Here is a 21,028-nt window from a genome sequence, read left to right on the forward strand (position 1 = left end):
CTAGTCCAGCCTCAGCTTGAGCTTTCACTGTCCCAGTGCTGGAATCAGCTGCTTCTCCAAGAGCCCCAGTTTCTTTGAGAGATGGTTTTAGAAGCCAAGACCTAGGCATTAGTCCTGCCCATTGCTATTGGAATCTCACTGCTCCTAGGTCCCATGGGTGGACAGAACTAGGGATAGATATCTATCCAGATAGATAGATAAATATATGTAAAATATAAATGCAGATGTAAATGTGTGTGCATATATGTGTATGTGTGAATACAAATATGTATTCATATATATGTATAAGTAGATGTAAATGTGTGTTTATATGTATCCACATACACATTAGTCTGCCTATATATTTGTGTATCCTACCCAGAAATCCATGAGTTCACACCCAAGCCATTAATTCCGATGCAATACTACATGGTGATTCATTCCAGACTTATCCGTTTCTTTTATTTATCCTTCTTCTGACAGTGAGAAAGCTCACTCTTAGATCCTTACTACATTCATTATTTAATCAATCCCCTAGTATGAAATTCACCTCCCATCTTCTTCCTCACTCCTTCCCCACATGGTTCTCTCCTCTCTCTGCCTCTGCTCTGACTTCTCATTCCAGGCTGCCCATTCCTGTTACCCACTTTGCCCAGGTGGCACTGTATCTCCTCTTGCTGGGCTCTCCCACACCATGGATTCCCTTTTCACCCTGTTTGGGCTCCAACACTCCAGGCTGGGTCATTCCTTCTTGAGGATGCTCTCCATACCGTGCCTGGGCCTGCTCAGGGTCACAGTGGATCTTTGGGCTAGAGTGGATGATCCTATGGCTTATGCTTTGTACTGCATCCCACAGTGTGCTGTGGTGGTGAGTTCCATTGCCTACTGTGATCACTGGCTAGATGCACGTTAATGGTAGATGTTCCTTCCCTGTCTCATTTTCCTGTGTCCCTACTGGCGTTTTCTTCGCCTACCATGTAAACTTTTCACCCTGGAATTCTTGTCTCAGTACTTGTTTCTAGAAGAGCTCAAACTAAGACACCTCCCTTGCCCCTCCAAGCCTTGGGGAAATAAAGGGTTTTCCACAGTTCCCTGGTGCTTCATCCTTCCTTGTTTATCCCTTGACTCCTTCTACACTTTTGAAACAATCCTTTCATTAGCCCTCTTCACTTAATTTTTTTAATTACTAAGTATTTCTGTGGAGAATTTGACTGAATTGCACCACAATATGGCCGGCTCCTTCTGCTCCATCCCCATTCTACATCAGGACCCTGGGACCTATAGTCTTCCCATGGTCTCACCTCCTTCTGTAGGAGTCTCCGCTTGACTTCTGACAACTAATGTTCTCTGCCTTGTTGCGTCTTTTTCTTTGTGAAGTCCACATTCGTCACAAAAGGGGACCATGTTTTCTTTTCTTTCTCATTTCCAACTCACTCCATTGTTTTCCTTTTTGCTTGGGGGATACGATTTCTCTTGGCGCCACAGAAGACAGGCTGTACTCAGCCTAGTTGCTAATCAACCTTTGTTTGACGAAAATAAGTAACTGAGGAATCTGGAATTTTCTGTGAGGATGAATGTATTAGTATCAACATTTAATCCCTTCCTCCAGGGTCTATGTTCTCAGTAAAATGAGGAAGATGGTGAATTCTCCAAGTCTTTCCCACAAAAAGGCAAGCTATACTTTGGTGTTTTTCACTTTATGCCATGTTTTATTTCCCTCTCTACCTTGCTGATTAGTGCTTAGGAATTCAATGTATGAATCTTAACTCTTTACTGCCTTGCCATATTTCTAAGGCAGTGAGACAGGCTATCATCAAATCTGTCAATAACTCCTAATACCAATCGTCTCACTTTTTTAGTCTTTCTAAATCTACCCATTCTTGTGTCTCATTTCAGGAACATGCCCTAATCATGACTAAAAGATCCCTTAGGCTCCTTCATGGTGCTTGCTATACATTTTTTCATTTTCAAGAAGCTAGAAGTTGTGGTCAGGCAGGTTCACTGGGAACCTAGTCTCTGGGGGTGGAGTTGACCAAAGCCTTCAACTAAACCATGGATGTCTGCCATTGACCTCTTTTCTCCTTAAGAAAGAGTCTCCATTGAGACAGATTAACAAGTAAGTTCTAGCTTCATATGGGAGAAGTTTTAATCTTCAGTGTTCATAAATACTATAATAGCATATAAGTACAATTTTTTTTTGACAAAAATATTGAATTCTAAAATGTGATTTCTCCTTAATATGGTCTCTTTCTGTTTTGTCTTTATGGTTTTATGGTGATAATCCAAAACAATTATAGCTGACGCTTAATGAATGTGACATTCTTTTCCGTCATTTTTCCAATTATTTGGAGTCATGATGAAAATGTCCTCTTGAGGCTGAATTCCAAAATGGCATATAAATTAGCACAAAATCCCTAGTATAAAATCCAGGTTCCTCTGAGTTTACTTGGAGTTCCTTTCAAAGAAATGATGGTCCATCAGAAACACATTGTAACTGAGAAGCCTATCTTTTCCTAGTCTTTTGAGCACATGCCAGAATGGGTATGAGTTTCATTTTAAAAGCACAGAAAAACAAACTTTTTTTCTTTCTTTCATTTTTTAAAATAGAGAAGGATCTTGCTCTGTTGCACAGGATGGAGTGCAGTGGCGTGATCATAGCTCACTTGCAGTCTTGAACTCCTGAGCTCAAGTGATCCTCCCACCTCAGCCTCCAGAGTAGCTAGGACCACAGACACATGCCACCATACTTGGTTAATTTTTGAAATCTTTTTGTAGAGATGGAGTCTCGCTATGTTGCACAGGCTGGTCTTGAACTCCTGACCTCAAGCAATCCTCCCATCTCAGCCTCCCAGAGTGCTGGGATTATAGGCATAAGTCCCTATGCCCAGCTGCAAAATTTCATTAAATAAAATCTTTTCTTCTCATTATCAATACCTCTACAGACCTGGAGGTAGCCCTTGAAACAACATCTCTTTGTTTGACTTCTCCTAAAGCCTTTATCTTATCAGTCTGAACATCTCTTTTATCTCTTCTCCACATTTTCCTAATTGAAGCAGCTAATAAAATAGTATGCTCTCTCCCTTCCTCATTTACATCATCCGTGTATTGTTTATCTAGGGTTGTTATAACAAATTACCAAAAGTCAGTGGCTTAAAACAGTACAAATTTATTTTGTTACAGTTCTGAAGGCCAGAAGTGTAAAATTAGTTCCACTGGGCTGAAGTCAGAGTGTTGGCAGGGCCAGTCCTTCTGGAGGCTCCAGGGAAGAATCCATTTTCTCGTCTTTTCCACACTGGCGTGACTGCCAACATTCCTTGGTTTTGGCCACATTGCTCTGATCCCTGCTGCCATAGTGACATTGCTTTCTCCTCTTCTGTAGTTGAATCTCCCTCTGCTACCCTCTTCTAAGCACATTTGTGATTACATTTACCAACTAATCCAAGATAATTCCATTTCAAGATCCTCAACTAATCATATCTGCAAAGTCCCTTTGGCCATATATGTTTGTTTGTAGGACCTACATATATTTTGGGGGGCCTTATTCAGCCTACCACTGTCTCCTAACTGCAAGGCATCCTCTAAATGTCTTCTTGCCACTTTCCTCACATGTTCATGGTTCCAATGTGTACAATCATTTTATCAGACCATCCTGGGAAGTATTACACTTCTCACCCTGAATTTGATTTCTAGCAAATAACATTATCTATTACCTTACACCTTGAGTTTCATGAGAAAGTCACCTTGAAACGGAGGCTTTGGGTGGGGTGGGGATGGAGAAACCCCTATGTACCCTTCCTTCCACTCCCAACCTGGGTTTCTATATTTAGGACTCCCCACCTTCTTCTCTAAGCCTCTTGTTCTGAAACTCCATACCCCTTCTTGAGAAAGTTCCCATTTCTAGATATTTTTAGGTTCTTTATTTGTCTAGTGGACCATGTACTAAGTCTGAGTCTGACAGTCATGAGCAGAGCTTTAGACTCCAGCCCACTGGGCAGCTGAAACTCATTACTCTTAGTAATGTAGGTGCTGGGGTGGAGGAAAACAGGGAGTGTGGACATTAGTCCTGGGGGTAATAGTGAACTCAATTACTTCAATTCCAGTTTCCTTTTCATTACCTTCACCAAAAGGAGCTGCAGCCCCATTGGTTTCTTGGCTAGTGAGTCAATCAAAGTAAGCACTCTGGCCTTGAAGAACAAACTATACTTGAGCGTCAGTACAGTCTAAACCCATGTTGAGAAAAGACTGAATTGCCTCACTGTGCCAGGAGCCTGCCCTGCCCTTGGTGTCATTGTGTCCCCATCACTGTGAAATAAAGTTGTGTGTGTGTGTGTGTGTGTGTTTTGCTTTATCTGGCAAGCTTTTCAAAATCCTAAAATAAGTTGGCATTAACATTTAATGCTTTTTCACTTTATTTATATGGGAAGTGGGCTAGCCTAAATTAAATTATTTTGAGTCAGAGTTTCCCCTCTAATGGAAATCAGGGTGGCTATCTTCTAATTTCCTCCATCCCATGGTATATGTTAAATGCTATGGTGTCTGAATTTATTTCCTAGCAACAGTCAACAAAAATGGCTATTTCTGGGAAGTACTCCTCTTTTCACATAAAGAAACCCAAGTGAATGAACATGAGAAATATGGGAACCATTGCCTGCCTTCCAGTCGAAGTTTGGGTCCACCTAACAGTTCCCAAACAGGGTTTTGAGAGTTAATCCTATTAGTATGTGAGGATCAAAGGAGTAATTTAAAATAATTAAAATATCTTCCCACTCTTCTCCAACTCCACTCTATTCCTCTAAAGAAACAATTATGTGGAATCCTGGATTTCAAGCAAAACGTTACAGAAATTCAACTGTCCAGATTTTCAACTGTCTGGAATAATCAGTATGTGAATAAGCCAAGGTTTGAGACCTTAAATCTGATCACAAGGAAAAGTATTTATAAAGCTCAGCAGAACAGAGGCTCCTCAACCACAGACTCTCCAAGGATCCCCAGTCCAACATCATAGATAGTTTCTAGAAGGGCAATGATTTACCTGTGGGTACACTCCTAGTCAGTGTCAGAAGCAGAACAGAAACTCTTGCTTATCTCTTTCTCCACATGCTTTATTCTACTCAATCTGACTTCACGTGCTTTTTGTTCACTCCCTAAATATTCACTGTCCTCTCTTATCTCCCATCTTTCTCTACCCACTGTGGGAGGCTGTGAAGAGGATTAAGGGGGAAGCAGGGGAAAGATTCTGGGTGGTCAGCAAGTGGATGAGAGCCAATGGTGGGAGAATCTTCTCCCTCTTCTCCAAGACTTGCTTCACCTCCAGGCTTGTCTGATCTCCAAGACCAATGTTCTCCCAACTCCTCACTCCATTCCTGACACAAGAGACACTTCTGTAATGCCCTTCATGCTCCAAGTTCTTGTCATACATGAGAAGCTCTGGTCAACAACTGTTGCTTCAATAAAAGCATTCATGGGAATGAGGACTAGATCCCTGAGTTCTGGGACCCAGATCCTATCCTTTCATACCTGCTAAATCCTTTTAGTTTATTTGCAGCTCTACTACTCACTCTTTTGCCTAAGACCTGAGAGTTGTGCAATTATCATCATCAATCAAGAAAGAATGTGCCAGCACTAACCTTCACCTAGGGTTTCTTCTGATAAGCATTCTGAGTAAGAGAAGTGTTTTTTGTCAGTCAACAAAGCTTCAGAGCCCTACTTCAGTCTTATCAGACTGTATATTTTACTTGGACACTTCAACTCCAGCAGGTAAAATCTGCTTACCTAACCACCAATTGTAGTATGGCCCATCTTGAGCTCTGAGCCTGCCCATGGTTAGTATCAGCTCCTCGTCCAGGTGAAAATACGTAACAGGTTTTCTCATGGCATAATTACTTCTGCTTTACTATTTCTTGATGGCTGTTGCTTCATGTCTGATTGCTTATAGTTCACCTGTTGATGAAATATTCTGGGTCAGTCTGAGTAACTGAAAAATATAGGGGAAGAAGCAAGTTAGGGACCAGTGAATGCACAGTTCGGGGCAGACCAGGCTTGAGGCAATAAATATAGAAAATACAAATGGACAACATGAGTCTAGGACAATCAAGAGTTTAGGTGGTCAACTGCCAATAAATACTCAGAGAGCAAGGAAAGGTATATGTCATTGAGTCTAGTCTAACCTCCTAGTCAATGTCTGAATTGTCTCTGTAGAAATCCTGGAAAAGTGTCCTTCAGCTTTTGCTTGAGTGCAGTGAGTGTCAGAGAGCTCACTCTCATGTGGTGACTCATTCTGCTTTAGAACAACTCCAAATATTGGAAAGCTCTTCATTATGTTGAGCTGAAGCCTGTTTCCTTGTGATACTGCTCTTTGGTTCTAATTCTCATTGTAAAGAAACACAAAATAAACTTTCCTCCATATGATAAACTTTTCTCCCATACTCTTACCTAGCATTTTCTTATATATTCAAGGGAAAAAATAAGTCTATTGTGTGCAAGGCACTCTACTAGATGCCATGGGGAATAAAAGCATCAGTATAGTTTAAACCCATGTTAAGAAAAGACCCAGTTGCCGCGTTAGCCAGAAGCCTTCCTTGCCCTTGGTGTCAATGGGTCCCCATCACTGTGAAATAAAGATTTTTTTTTTTTGCTTTGTCCGGCAAAATCAGTGCAAATCCTGATTAATGCCTTCAAGGAACTATAATTTCGTAGAGATAAAAGACAATATTGAACAGAGTAAGAACCTAGGCCAAGTGAAAATTGTTATATGGTATTGACAGACTGGGAGATACAAGAGAGGTAGAAATCTTTAATTAATAAGCTATATGTGAATTGAACCTTAAAGGATGAATAAGACTTTGATAGATGGAAATAGGGTAGTACCAGGATGTACAAATGTAAGACAGGATAATTGGCTGGGCACGGTGGCTCACGCCTGTAATCCTAGCACTGTGAGAGGCTAAGGAGGGTGGATCACTTGAGGTCAGGAGTTTGAGAACAGCCTGGTCAACATGGTGAAACCCCATCTCTACTAAAAATACAAAAATTAGTCGGGCATGGCGGCAGGTGCCTGTAATCCCAGCTACTCTGGAGGCTGAGGCAGGAGAATTGCTTGAACCCAGCAGGTGGGGGTTACATTGAGCTGAGACTGACCACTGCACTCCACTTTGGGAGGCCGAGGTGGGTGAATCACGAGGTCAAGAGATCGAGACCATCCTGGCCAACGTGGTGAAACTCCATCTCTACTAAAAATACAAAAAATCAGCTAGGTGTGGTGGCAAGTACCTGTCATCCCAGCTACATGGGAGGCTGAGGCAGGAGAATCGCTTGAACCCTGGAGGCGGAGGTTACAGTGAGCCAAGATCATGCCATTGCACTCCAGCCTGGGCAAAAAGAGTGAAACTCTGTCTCAAAAATAATAATAATAATAATCTCATTTTCCTCATATTTTATGAGTAGGGAACTCTATTCAAGGACGGTTCCCACCCTTTGACCCATTATTACTTACTCTTCTTTAACCAAATGGCAGGTGACAGCCATTGGGCCATTTCTAGAGCAAAACAATACATGAAGGTTGAGACCCTTGATTGGAAAGCTTTAATACCTTGGGCCAAGGGAGCTCTTCAACTCTGTCAGAACAGTTAACAGGGGCAAGTATATATACTCTTAGAGTTTGTGAGGCAGGGGTCTTTGCATATTTACAGCTTTGGTGGGAGATCTTAGCAAATTCGGGGAGCTTCACCTGACCTTTAATTTCTCAGATGCAACTTGGCATATTTCATGTAAGACTGAAGTAAGAATTACATCATTTTAGAAACAAGTAGGTGAATCAGTATTTGTTGCTTTCACCATGTTTCTTAGGCAGGCCTTCCAGCTGAAGATCAGAACTTTAAATAACAAAGAGAGCTGTTTTAGGTAAAATAATGCCGCCCTACAGAGGTCCACATTCTAATTCTGGAACCTGTGAGTATGTTACTTTACATAGCAAAAGGACTTTGCAGATGTGATTAAGTTAAGGATCTTGAAGTTAACCTGGATTATCTGAGTGTGCCCAGTGTAATCACAAGGCTCCTTACAAGGAAAAGAGGGAGGCAGGAGAGTCACGAAGGAGATGTCACGATGAAAGCAGGGGTTGGAGGGATGTGATTGTTGGAAGGGGGCTATGAGGCAAGGAATGCAGACAATGTCAGAAAAAGCAAGGAAATGGATTGACCCCCGGAGCCTCCAGAAGAAATGCAGCTCTGCTGACACCTTGATTTTAGCCCAACGAGGCCTATTGCTGACTTCTGCCTTCTAGAACTAGAAGTTAATAAATCTGTGTTGTTTTTAGTCAAATTTATGGTAATTTGTTACAGCAGCAACAGGAAACTAGTACAGCAACGACGGTCCCATGATAGTTAATATGGAGTGTCAACTTGATTGGATTGAAGGTTGCAAAGTATTGTTTCTGGGTGTGTCTGTGAGGGTGATGCCAAAGGAGATGAACATTTGAGTTGCTGAACTGGGAGATGCAGACCCATCCTCAATCTGGGAACCATAGCTGCCAGCACGACTAGGATAAAAGCAGGCAGAGGAACGTGGGAGGACTAGACTGGCTAAGTTTCTGGCCTCCATGTTTCTCCCGTGCTGAATGCTTCCTGCCCTCTAATATTGGACTCCAAGTTCTTCAGCTTTTTGACTTTTGGGCCTATACCAGTGGTTTGCCAGGAACTCTTGGACCTTTGGCCACAGGCTGAAGGCTGCACTGTCCGCTTCCCTACTTTCAAGGTTTTGGGACTTGGACTGACTTCATTGCTCCTCAGCTTGCAGACAGCCTATTGTGGGACTTCACCTTGTGATCGTCTGAGTCATTACTCCTTTATAAACCCCCCTTTCTATATATATATCTATCCTATTAATCCTGTCCCTCTAGAGAACCTTGAATAATCCAGCTCTCTAGTGCCAGAAAACATTACTGTGTGAGAGTCTAGCTTCAAAACTTTAGTGCTAGGTCTGAGGAGGCAGTGCCAGATCACTTGCCCTCAATTCTTACCAAATAGAATAATAACTTCATAAGCAGTGACTATGACATTAGGTTTCAGGGACCCAAGCTAAATTTTGACCATCAAAGGCTGATGCATTGTATTAATAAACAAATGAAAAGGATGGCCAGGTGCGGTGGCTCATGCCTATAATCCCAGCACTTTGGGAGGCTGAGGTGGGCAGATCACCTGAGGTCAGGAGTCTGAGACCAGCCTGGCCAATATGGTGAAACCTCATCACTACTAAAAACACAAAAAATTAGCTGGGCGTGGTGGTGCACGCCTGTAGTCTAGGCTACACAGGAGGCTGAAGCAGGAGAATAGTTTGAACTCAGGAGGCAGAGGTTACAGTGATTCGAGATCGTGCCACTGCACTCCAGCCTGGGTGACAGAATGAGACTCCATCTCATAAATAAATACATACATAAATAAAATAAACAAATAAAAAGGAATGGAAGCAAATAGTAGCTTCCAGTTTTGATACATGAAGAGGTTGGGCAATTCCTTTTGTAGAAAATAAGCAAAGGTAGACACAAACTTGAGAAGAATCTGCATCTGATAATAACTGTGAGCTGGTGGTTTCCTTGTCTGGGGCACTCCCCAGTCCCCCATCCTTCCCAGCATAGGCTGTGGAAAACTGCAAATGTTTGGAAATTAAACGATTTGTTTATAAATAACTCATGGGTCAAAGAAGAAATTACAGGGAAATTATAAACTATTTTGAACTAAGTGAAAATGTAGATACAATATATCAAAATCTGTGGCATACATACAATGTGGTGCATAATGGGAATTTTATAGTTCTAAATTCTTCAGTTAGAAAAGAATAAAAGTCTAAAAATCAATTATAAGCTTCCACCTTAAGAAGCTAGAAAGAGGAACAAATTAAATCCAAAGTACTCCAAAAAGGAAATAAAAATAAAATGAATGAAACAGAAAAGAGTCAAAAATAGAAAGAAAATCAAAAGCTATTTCTTTATGTACATTTGTCAAGAAAAAGGTAAGAAGACAAAAAAAAAAAAAGGCAAAAAAACTTAACCAAAATAGGGAATGAAAAGAGAGACATTACATAGATTCTTCAGACACCAAAAAAAAAAAAAAAATAAAAAAATAAAAAAAAATAAAAAATAAATAAATAAATAAAATAGAGTAAAATAAAATAAAGTAAAATAAAAATAAAATAAAGGTATTGTATTATTCAGGGTTCTTAGAGGGACTGAATGAATAGGACAGAAATAGATATATAAAGGGGTGTTTATTAAGTAGCATTAACTCACAAGATCACAAGGTCCCACAATGGGCCATCTGCAAGCTGAGGAGCAAGGAAGCTAGTCTGAGTCTCAAAGTTGGAGTCTGAGGTTCAAGTGCAGGATGCATTCAGCACAGGAGAAAGATGTAGGCTGGGAGGCTAAGCTAGTCTAGCCTTTTCAGGTTTTTCTGCCTGTTTTATATTCTAGCTTCACTGACAGCTGATTAAATAGTGCCCACCCAGATTAAGGGTGCCTCTGCTTTCCCAGCCCACTGACTCAAATGTTAATTTCCTTTGGCAATACCCTCACAGACACACCCAAGATCAATACTTTGCATCCTTCAATCCAATCAAGTTGACACTTGGTATTAACCAACACAGATATATTAGGAAAAACATTATGGCAATAAATTTGGTAACACAGATGAAATAGATAAATCCCTTGAAAGACACAAATTACTAAAAGTGACTCAGGAAGACCTAAATATCCTCATATTTAAAGCATTGAATTTGTAATTAAAAACTTTTCAGAATGAAAACTCTGTACCCAGATGTGTCTTGACTGGTGCAATCTACCATTTAAGGAATATGCAACATCAATCCCACACAAACTGTTTCAGAAAATTAGAGGAGGTTAGAACACTTCTCATTTTGTGAGGACAGAGACATGACAAGAAAAAACTTTAGACCAATATCTCTCTTGAACATAGTGGCAAAAATTCTTAACAAAACCTAGCAAATTAATCCAGCAATACACAAAAAGAAGAATGCATTGTGACCAAGTTGATTTTGTCTCAGGAATGCAAAGTTGGTTTAACATCCAAAAATCAATTAACATGCTTCAGCATATTAATAAAATAAAGGTGAAAACTATGTGATCATCATATATACAGAAAAAGTGTTTGACAAACTCTCAGCAAACTACAAATAAAAAGGTACTTCCTCAATTGGATAAGAGCCATTCAAGAAGATCCTACAGATAGCATCTTACTTTCTACCATAGGAAGAAGGTAGGGATGTCTGCTGTCACCACTTTTTTCAACATTGTCCTGAAAATTCTCATTAGTACAAAATCACAAGAAAAATAAGTAAAATACATGCAGATTAGAAATGAAGAAAAAAAATCTGTTTTTATACCAAGATTACATTATTGTGTATGTAGGAATTTGTAAGGAATCTATAAAAAGCTTTAAGAACTAGTAGTTTAGCAAGGTCACAGAATAGAATGTTAATATACAAATGTCAATACCATGTTTATATACCACCACAAAGCAAACAATTTGGAAATAAAATAAAAAGCAATTCAATTTAAAGTGAAATGAAATTAGTGAAATATATTATAAACATAGAATAAAATTAGCAAAAGATGTGAAAGACCTGTGTGCTGAAAACTAAAAATACATTGAAAACTACAAAAAGAGAAATTAGAGAAAACTTGAATAAATTGAGAGATATAAGCCATGTTAATTAATTGGAAGATGCCAATCAAGTCAATAAAATGCCAATCAAAATCCTAGCAGGATTTTTAGTATAAATTCACAAGATGCTTCTAAAATTTATATGAAAATGCAAAGGAAATAGAATAAATGAATCTGAAAAAATAAAAAGGAAAGTTGGTAGATTTATACTGTCTGATTTAAGACTTCCTAGAAAGCTACAATAATTCAAGAAAGTGTGACATTGGCATAAGGATAGACATAGAGATTGACATATCACACATATACAGTCAATTGATTTTTAAGATAGGGACCAGCAAAATTCACCAGGGGGCTGAGGGGCAGAGTTTAATTTCTTCTGGGAATTGCACAATGTGAGGGAGTTTATACGTAAATAGCTCTGTAAAAATTGGACATCTGTTGGGAAAAATTAAACTTTACCCCTTACCTCATGCCATACTCAAAAATTAACTCAAGGCCAGGTGTGGTGGCTCACCCTTGTAATCCCAGCACTTTGGGAGGCCAAGGTGGGTGGATCGCCTGAGGTCAGGAGTTCAACACCATCCTGGTCAAAGTGGTGAAACCCCATCACTACTAAAAATACAAAAGTTAGCTGGGCATGGTGGTACATGCCTATAATCCCAGTTACTTGGGAGGCTGAGGCAGGAGAATTGCTTGAACCCAAGCGGAGGAGGTTGCAGTGAGCCGGTATCATGCCACTACACTCCATCCTGGATGACAGAGTCTCCAAAATAGTAATAATAATAATAATAATAATAATTTAAAAAATAATAAAATAATAATAATAACTCAAAATGGATCATAAACTTAAATAAAATAATCATAACTATAAATCTCCTAGAAGGAAGCACAAGACAAAATTTTATGACTTAAATAAAAATTTCTTAGGAAGGAAACCAAAATATAAATTATGGAAAAAATTATAACTTAGATTTTATAAATTGTACTTTTTCTTTTCAAAACATACTATTAAAAAAATAAAAAGACAAGTCATAGACTAGTAGAAAATATTGTTAATACCTATATCTTACAAGGGACATGTATCCAGAAGATATAACTCAATAATTAGAAGAAAAACATCCCAATTAAAATGGGCACAAGATCTGAAGATGCCAACTGGTATGTATACAATTCACAAAAGATATATATATGTACAGCCAACAAACATGAAAAAGATGTTTCCTTCCCTCTGACTACCCTTCTTCTCATAGTACCACTGATTCACTGCCATGGTCCTTGGCTACATTAGTGTGGGTCTAGAGTAAGTATTGTGTTTAGGAAGCAGTTTTGCCTGAGATGATCTCTTTAAGGGCTGGGATTTGTTTGATTTCTAAATTTTATGGGTGTAGTGTTAAAATCCAAGGCAGCAGTGTTTGAAGGAATTTAGACTCCACCAGCTATCTAAGCCTGAGCCCTTTAGCTGAGTCTAAGTGGAATAATAACTTGGGGAGAAAGAATTAAAGACATTAAGGCTTTTGCACATGAGATTATTTGAACGTTAACTTGCAAGATAATTTAATCTTTGGATCTCCATTTCTTCTGGGAATTTCATAGTGTGAGGGAGTTTATATGAAAATTTTGGGAATCTTTATGTTGTTAGAAATTTATTAGTGAAATATATTAGTATTGCCATTTAATCATCTTGCATAACCTCTGGTGAGTTATATTGGGCAGCAGAGTTGGGCATAATTTGGGATGGGAAATAGAAGAGGGAGAAAATTGTCAGCCTTGGATACAGTGCAGATGTGGAGTTAATCTAATTAATGTACTGTCTGGGAGCAATTTTATGTTTCCCATCAGTAGTCACAGGAGGACACCAAATAAGCAGTAGGTGATATTGAAGAAGCAGCCCATGAAGGTGAGAATAGGACTGTTTTGATGAATAGCTGGTCTCCTCCCTTCCAGAGAAGGGTCACAGTCTTGGCTGATACACTTCAAGGTTAATTCCAAAGGATAAGAGGAAAAACAGAGGAAATGATTGGGGAACATCCCACTCCCAATCAATCTGTGTGTGTGTGTGTGTGTGTGTGTGTGTGTTTTAACAGGAGGGTCCTTAGCTAACACCCTTGTCTTTTGCCCATTTTCTTTCTTATTGCACCCACTCTGACCAGTAGGAGACACCCATCGGTCCATGTTTATCTGTTTGATGGAGCTGGTCTATTACAAAATTCCAAGTATTGGGATGTAAATCTCCATTATTTTCTCTATCAATGTGAGGCTGAGATCCTGGATAGTGTTTGAGTTTTCAGATCCAAGTTTTTCCCTTCATTGGGCTTTCCTAAGATCTCACTAGAATATGAATGGGAGGTAGTATAGTAGAGAGTATCAGTATACCCTTTTTATCGCACAAATTAGCTACCATATTAGTCCATTTTCATGCTGCTGATAAAGACATACTTGAGAGTGGGCAATTTAGAAAAGAAAGAGGTTTAATTGGACTTACAGTTCCACATGGCTGGGGCAGCCTCACAATCATGGTGGAAGGCAAGGAGGAGCAAGTCACATCTTATGTGGATGGCAACAGGCAAAGACAGCTTGTGTAGGAAAACTTCGCCTTATAAAGCCATCCGATCTGGTGAGACTTATTCACTATCATAAGAACAGCAAGGGAAAGACCTACCCCAGTGATTCAATTATCTCCCACCAGGTCCCTCCCATAACACTTGGGAATTATGGGAGTACAATTCAAAATGAGATTTGTGTGGGGACATAGAGTCACACACCAGCCACATACTCCATCTTAGCCTTTATAGTATTATATCTAAAATTTTTATCTCCATTTATATGTTTCCCATTGACAGTCTATTTCTCAACTGGTTTTTAGCTTATGTAGGGAGTAGGAGAGTTATTTTTTGGATTCTTTCAAACCAAAGGAATGAGTGCAAAATCACAAAAATAGGGAGCAGGGTTTGTTAGAGACCAGGGACTTGAATGCATGACAGTAGTGGGCCATGAGCCAGGACATACAGTTTGCAGCCAGACAATAGTCACGGCTTTAGATTTAATTTTTTTTAATCAAATGGAGGGAGCACTGGAGGCGTTTCAACAGGGCAGGAACATTTCCAGACATGAGTTTTCCAAAGAATAATCTGACAGCAAGATGTAAATTGACTAAGGACAGGTGAAAGGAGATGGTCAATAGGAGAGAAGACAACTGAGGAAATAAAGGCAAGAAAGGATGATAATATTGTAGAGGTGTAACCAATAGAAGTTGGCAGATGATTCTCTGTTGAAGATGAAGGAAGTAGAGTTGTCAAAATAATAAAGTCACTCAGCCTTGGCAGTTTAAACGAGGATAAGAAAACTTTTTCTGTAAAGGGCAGATATATGTATTTTAGGTTTTGTGAGCCATGCAATCTCTATGGCAATTATTCAATGCTACCATTGTAGCTTGGAAGCACCATTAGACAATACAGAAACAAATGAGAAGGCTACGTGTCAATAAAACTTTATTTACTAGAACATCTAGCTTATAGGCTGTGATTTGCTGACCCCTGGTTTAGAGGGTTATGGTACAGGGTTTATGGTTATTAAAGTATTGCCTGTGAGTTCTAAATTCACCCTCTTGTCCCTGCCCTGGGATGCTGTGGCTGAGATTCTGCAGACCATGTTTCCGTTTTGCCAGCTGCTTCATGTGAGGTCTGGAGCAGGGAGAATGGGCATAGTTCTTCTGGTTTTGCTTGCTGTTCTTGTTAGAATCACCACAACAATAGTTTTTGCACTAGGCCACCACAATGCATTCTGATTTCCAGTTGGTTCTCACATTCCTGAAATGCAGCTGTGATCCAGATGCCTCAGAAACACCAGCTGGTTGGTACTCTCTCCTCAGAGGTTTGTGTCTTGGCATCACAAGGCTCCACATCTGAGCTTCTGAGGCAGCAGCACCAACTGGGCAGTGCCCTCTCCCCAGATCCAAGCTTCTAGGTCCTGATAACCCTGACCTCTACCCTCTGCACTACTAACCCTAAGAGTGGTAGCTGCTTTCTGCAGTCACTGTTTACCTCACTGTTCCCTTTGTTTTGCCCTTTCAATCCTCTAATGCCTGTTTAACTTATTCCCCATATTAAATTCTTCCTATTGAAATAAGTGGTGTGGTTTTCATTCTCTTGACTGGACCATGATCAATATAGAACTATATTCTGTATAAAATAGGGCTGTACTTATGGATATAGATAAAAAGTACAAGAAGTGTAGTCTTGAAGTCTTGATATGTTGTGTCTATTTTTAGAAATGACAGGTTTGAGATCCTGAAGAATCGACCACTTACAGATTTCTTCCTGACCGTTGGATATTGAATGTCAGGGATACGTTATTCACATGGCAGTGTTGTTTGCATGAGTAGAAAACAGTAACTAGGTAAGTATAGCTAGAATGGAGAAGACAGAAATGGGAATCATCTTCATTTCTGAGAGATAATGAAGAAGAGACAATGAAAGTGACTTAAAAAATGATTGTCTTAAAGGCAGAAGAAAGCCTGCAGAATACAAGAAGCAAAGAGTGAGTTTTAAGGAGAAGATGGTCAAGATAAGCAAATCCTATATGCTTCAAGGCAGATTATTGGTGACTTACCAGAGGATAGTATCAATAGAAGTGCAAAGTTAGAACCAGAGGAGTTAGTTGGTAGGAGAAGAGGAACAAGTAGGACTTTTTTTTTTTTTTTGAAGTAAAGACATTTGATGGTAAAAAGAAGGTAAATGACTATGTAGAGATTTATGAATCAAAATAAATCATATTAAAAAAATTTCACTGCACTTGAGGAAATTTCTAGGTAGAGAAGAAGCTATCAGTGGTGAGGGATAATGCAGTATGCATAGGATAAAGGATCGTGTGAATGGAGAAATGTGGGTGAGGATGAATGGGATGCAAAATGCAACTGATAGAAAGGAAGGGTACCTCTTTCTCTGAGCTCCAGATAAATTTAGATGTGAAAGCTAGACTTGTTTTGCAAACTGAAACTCTCCTCATTCTCTGTCCCTGTGTTAAACAACAATAGGACCAGAGAGAGTTTCCCATTCCTCTGCTAAACAATGCTGTGCCCAAACAACACTAGTAGCTGCTTTTTCAGGAAATGCATGCTCACGGTTGATGAGACCACCCTGCCCAGATCCCTCTTCAGGGAAAGACTTCTGCCCTTCTGCTCGGAATGCTACTGGGAGAAAGCCTTTATCCGTCATTCTGCTCAGGGGTTGCTTAGTTGCAGAAAGCTGCTTTGCTCTAGGTATTTTCATTCAGGCTCAGCCTATGTCCTATAGCATGGCCCAATGTGGGGCATTTCTGATGGGTCATTTTAAATCCAGAGCTCCCTGGGTTGGGGGTGGGCATTGATTAAGACTGCATCATAGCTTGACTTCTCCCTCTGGCTATTGTGGAGCAAGGCTGCGTTGTGGAGGCTGCATCACAGCTTGGATTCTCCCTCTGGGCAATGCAGCTTCCTCCCTGTCTGTTCCACAGGTGCGATCTCAAAGGCGCTTCCTAATAACCATCCTGAATACTAAGCTGCCCCAAGCAGGCTTCATGGAGAACCCAACCTATAATGCCACCTCAGCGGCTTACTTCTGACAGCTTGCCCAGAAAGACCAGCATGAATGCTCCTGCCTTCCTGTGTCCACTGTGTCAATTTATTTTGTCATACACTCTCCCCAATCCCAACTAGCTTTCTGCCTTGTGATACCTACTTTAAAGTCACCCAGCCCAGACCATAAAACTCTGGAGATAACCTGCCTCAATTGTTTATTTTGAGACTGTTCTCCCTTACTTCAACAAGTTTAATAAACTTAGCTTTTCTCGAGTAACAGGTTTTTCTGGTGGTCTCCTAGAGAATTGATAGTGGAACATTTTCATCAGATGTCATTGTTCTTTCTAAGTTTCAGACAGTCTGGTAGCTTCAGAGAAAGAGGAAAAGTCTGGAAAATATATATTGTTTGCCAATGTAATAAGAAAATTAACCCTAAAAATTACATTTTCTGTCTTGACTTGGGATTTCACAAGGAGGGGTGATCTCCTTGGGATGGAGAGCAGGCAGGAGTTCTAAAAATTTGGACTTGGTTGGCTGGTATAGAACAATCTGTCTTCTGTCTTCACTTTGCACTTTGTAACTAGTGTTCTCTCCAGTCCTTACTCTCATGAGGCAGCTTGGGCTCTGGTGAAAGTGGAGTCCCTGATTTCTGCTTTGATTCAGGTGTCATTTGTTTCCTTGGTGCCAAGGCCCTTTGTGATTCTGAGCACTCTCATCTCTCCTTTCCTCCCCTCTCTGAGGCTTCTTGTCCCACTTCCATGATCCTCTGGTACCTATAGGGTCAGCAATGGAGGCTTGTAGCCACAGAAAGCTATTTATTTATTTATTTATTTGAGGCAGAGTCTCGCTCTGTTGCCACACTGGAGTGCAGTGGCGCAATCTTGGCTCACTGCAACCTCTGCCTCATGGGTTCAAGCGATTCTCCTGCCTCAGCCTCCTGAGTAACTGGGACTACAGGTGCACGCCATCATGCCCAGCTAAGTTTTTGTATTTTTAGTAGAGACAGCGTTTCACCATGTTGGCCAGATTGTTCTCAATCTCTTGACCTACAGAAAGCTTTTATCTCTTCCTTGTGTGAAACATATTGATAGGAGCTTGGGAACACATAGACCAATACAATAATTTTCCTTCCAAATAATCCTAGAGATACCACAGTGAGATGAACTTTGATGTGCTCAAATACATTATGACTTCAAGAAGAAATGTCATCCATTCTCCTGCTTTCTACTTCATTCTTAGAGATGGGTGTTTCCTGTAGATTTTTAATAGTTCTCACTAGAATATATCTCTTATTTGTTGAAATTTAAACCCATTTCTTTTTGCTGTTAATGAAAATAATTCATGCAACTATTACTGAAGCCCTACTAGGACAGATTCACCAACCCTGGCATGATGTCATGTTTCATCCTGGAAGGTGGTTAGCAAACCTTTTCTCCATCTTCTCTTATGTAGACCAAATGGACCCGATTTATTTCCTTTATGTGATTACCAAAATACAGTTTTAATTTCTCTCTTTTCAATGCACTGTTGGTAAAGGAAGAGGTGGGGTATTAAGTCAAGCTCAACCCACAAAAGATCCTTAACTCAGACTACCAGCCTGACTTTTTAAGCTTTTGAATATAGGCTTATTTGAAGTCACTTGGGTTTTCCCCTTTTTCAATTATCTTCATCATCAAGAGCATACACTGGTGCCTCGAGGCACTAAATATTACCATTTCAAGCACCCTACTCAACTCAAGCTCTCCTTGCTGTGCCCTTAAAAAGTGCTTTGAATAATGACTTCTTTTCCTCTGGGTAGATACCCAGTAGTGGGATTGCTAGATCAAATGGTAGTTCTATTTTTAGTTCTTTAAGGAATCTCCACACTGTTTTCCATAGCAGCTGTGCTAGTTTGCATTCCCATCACCAGTGTAGAAGTGTTCCCCGATCACTGCATCCACACCAACATCTACTGTTTTTTGATTCTTTGATTATGGCTATTCTTGCAGAAGTAAGGTGGTATCGCATTGTGGTTGATTTGCATTTCCCTGATCATTAGTGATGTTGAGCATTTTTTCATGTTTGTTGGCCATTTGTGTGTCTTCTTTTGAGAACTGTGGGAGCTAAGCTGTGAGGATGCAAAAGCATAAGAATGATACAATAGACTTTGGGGACATGGGGGAAAAGTGGGAGGTGGGCGAGAGATAAAAAACAACAAATATGGTGCAGTGTATACTTCTCGGGTGATGGGTGCACCAGGGTCTCACAAATCTCCACTAAAGAACTTACTTATGTAACCAAATACCACCTGTACCCCAATAACTTATGGAAAAATAAAATTAAAAATAGAAAGAAAAAAAGTGATTTGAGGCACAGCTGGCTATAGGGGCCATTTAGAAACCATTTTTACTTAGAGGCATAGTGAAGGCAGTGCACAGTGCTGAGAAGAGATAAAAAGACTGAGTTCGGATGCTATAATCTAGAAACTCTGCCACCCCCACAAAGAACAAAACAGAAGCTCTTGCTAAGCACTTTTTTTCCATAGTATAACTTGTTCTTGTAAAGAAGTGCCATTTAGTGTTTCGGTGGATCAGATTAGCATATACACCTTTTAAAAACATCTTTAAAAAAAGACAAACCTGAATTTTAAAGTGACACCTTCTTTAGAAAAAAAGGTTAGGACACGTTTTTAAATTACATGCTTGCAAGAAAGTCTACAATGTGGTTATACAATTTTCACTAAAAATTTGCCTAAAATTAGTACAATTTCTATTCTCATAATTATGAGCTTTTCGGCTTTTGCACTTCGCATCTCTTCGTTTTCCCACAGTTATTACTAGGTGTGAGCTTTCCAGTTTCTATATATTACCCCCTTCAAATCCCACAACCTCTCTGTATTTGGGGAGGGAGAGGGAGGCGTGCACTGTAAGTGATCCAGGACTGAAGCCGGAGGGTGTTGCAGGTCAGGTCACTACAACCCACCCCACTTATGACCAACCCCATTCGTCTGAACCCTTGCACATACTTTTTCTTACTTCTAACAGCATGTCACTTTTTGTCTGTGTATGTATCTTCACACTCAGTCATTTCACTGCCAGTCAAATATAACTGAGGTCTCCGTTTCCTCTGCAGAAGAGGATTTCTTCATTCACCCATCCGTGGGCTCATTGCTGAGGCCTCCGTAACAAAAGAAAGATTAGTAAGAAAAAAGAGTGCAGATTTATTTATTATAAATTTTACATGACATGAGAGTCTCCAGAAATGAAGACCTGAAGAAAGGAAGAAAGTTGTGCATTTTTATGCTTAGGTTTGATGAACAGTGGACAGTCGTTGGGGAAGTGTGATTGGCCTGACCTAGTGGTAATAAACTGGGAAACTTAGCAAGGACTGTTTGTTCAGATTCTTCTCTGCATCCTGTGTCTTCAGAGATATGGATGTTTTTTTCCTCTGCAGGTGTAGGAAGGTACCTGTTGAATGAGAATCTTATGACCTACTTCAAGGGGAGAAAAGTGGGAGAAATTCAGAGAGTGGCCTTTCCACTTCTGCTGTTTTCTCAAATGCCAAAGTGCCAAATTTTGGATAGTGTGGCCTGAACACCATCACTTCATTAAAAATTAGCTGCTGAAGTCTCTTCTATCTCTGAAGATTTACCATTCTGTCATTTAAAAATCTTTAGCTCAATCCTCAGGATTTAGATTTCAGCATTTCCTTAAAATATTTACTGGGTGATAACTTTGAGGGTTATACGAGTGTGTGGTTTTAGTTCACTGATAAAGCCATGCCCTTCAGCTCTTTATTCTGCCCAGGTGGGTGTGAGGACAAATCCTCCGTTTATGAAAGTACC

Source organism: Papio anubis, chromosome 10 (genome assembly GCF_008728515.1).
Source record: "Papio anubis isolate 15944 chromosome 10, Panubis1.0, whole genome shotgun sequence".
Lineage (NCBI taxonomy): Eukaryota > Metazoa > Chordata > Mammalia > Primates > Cercopithecidae > Papio > Papio anubis.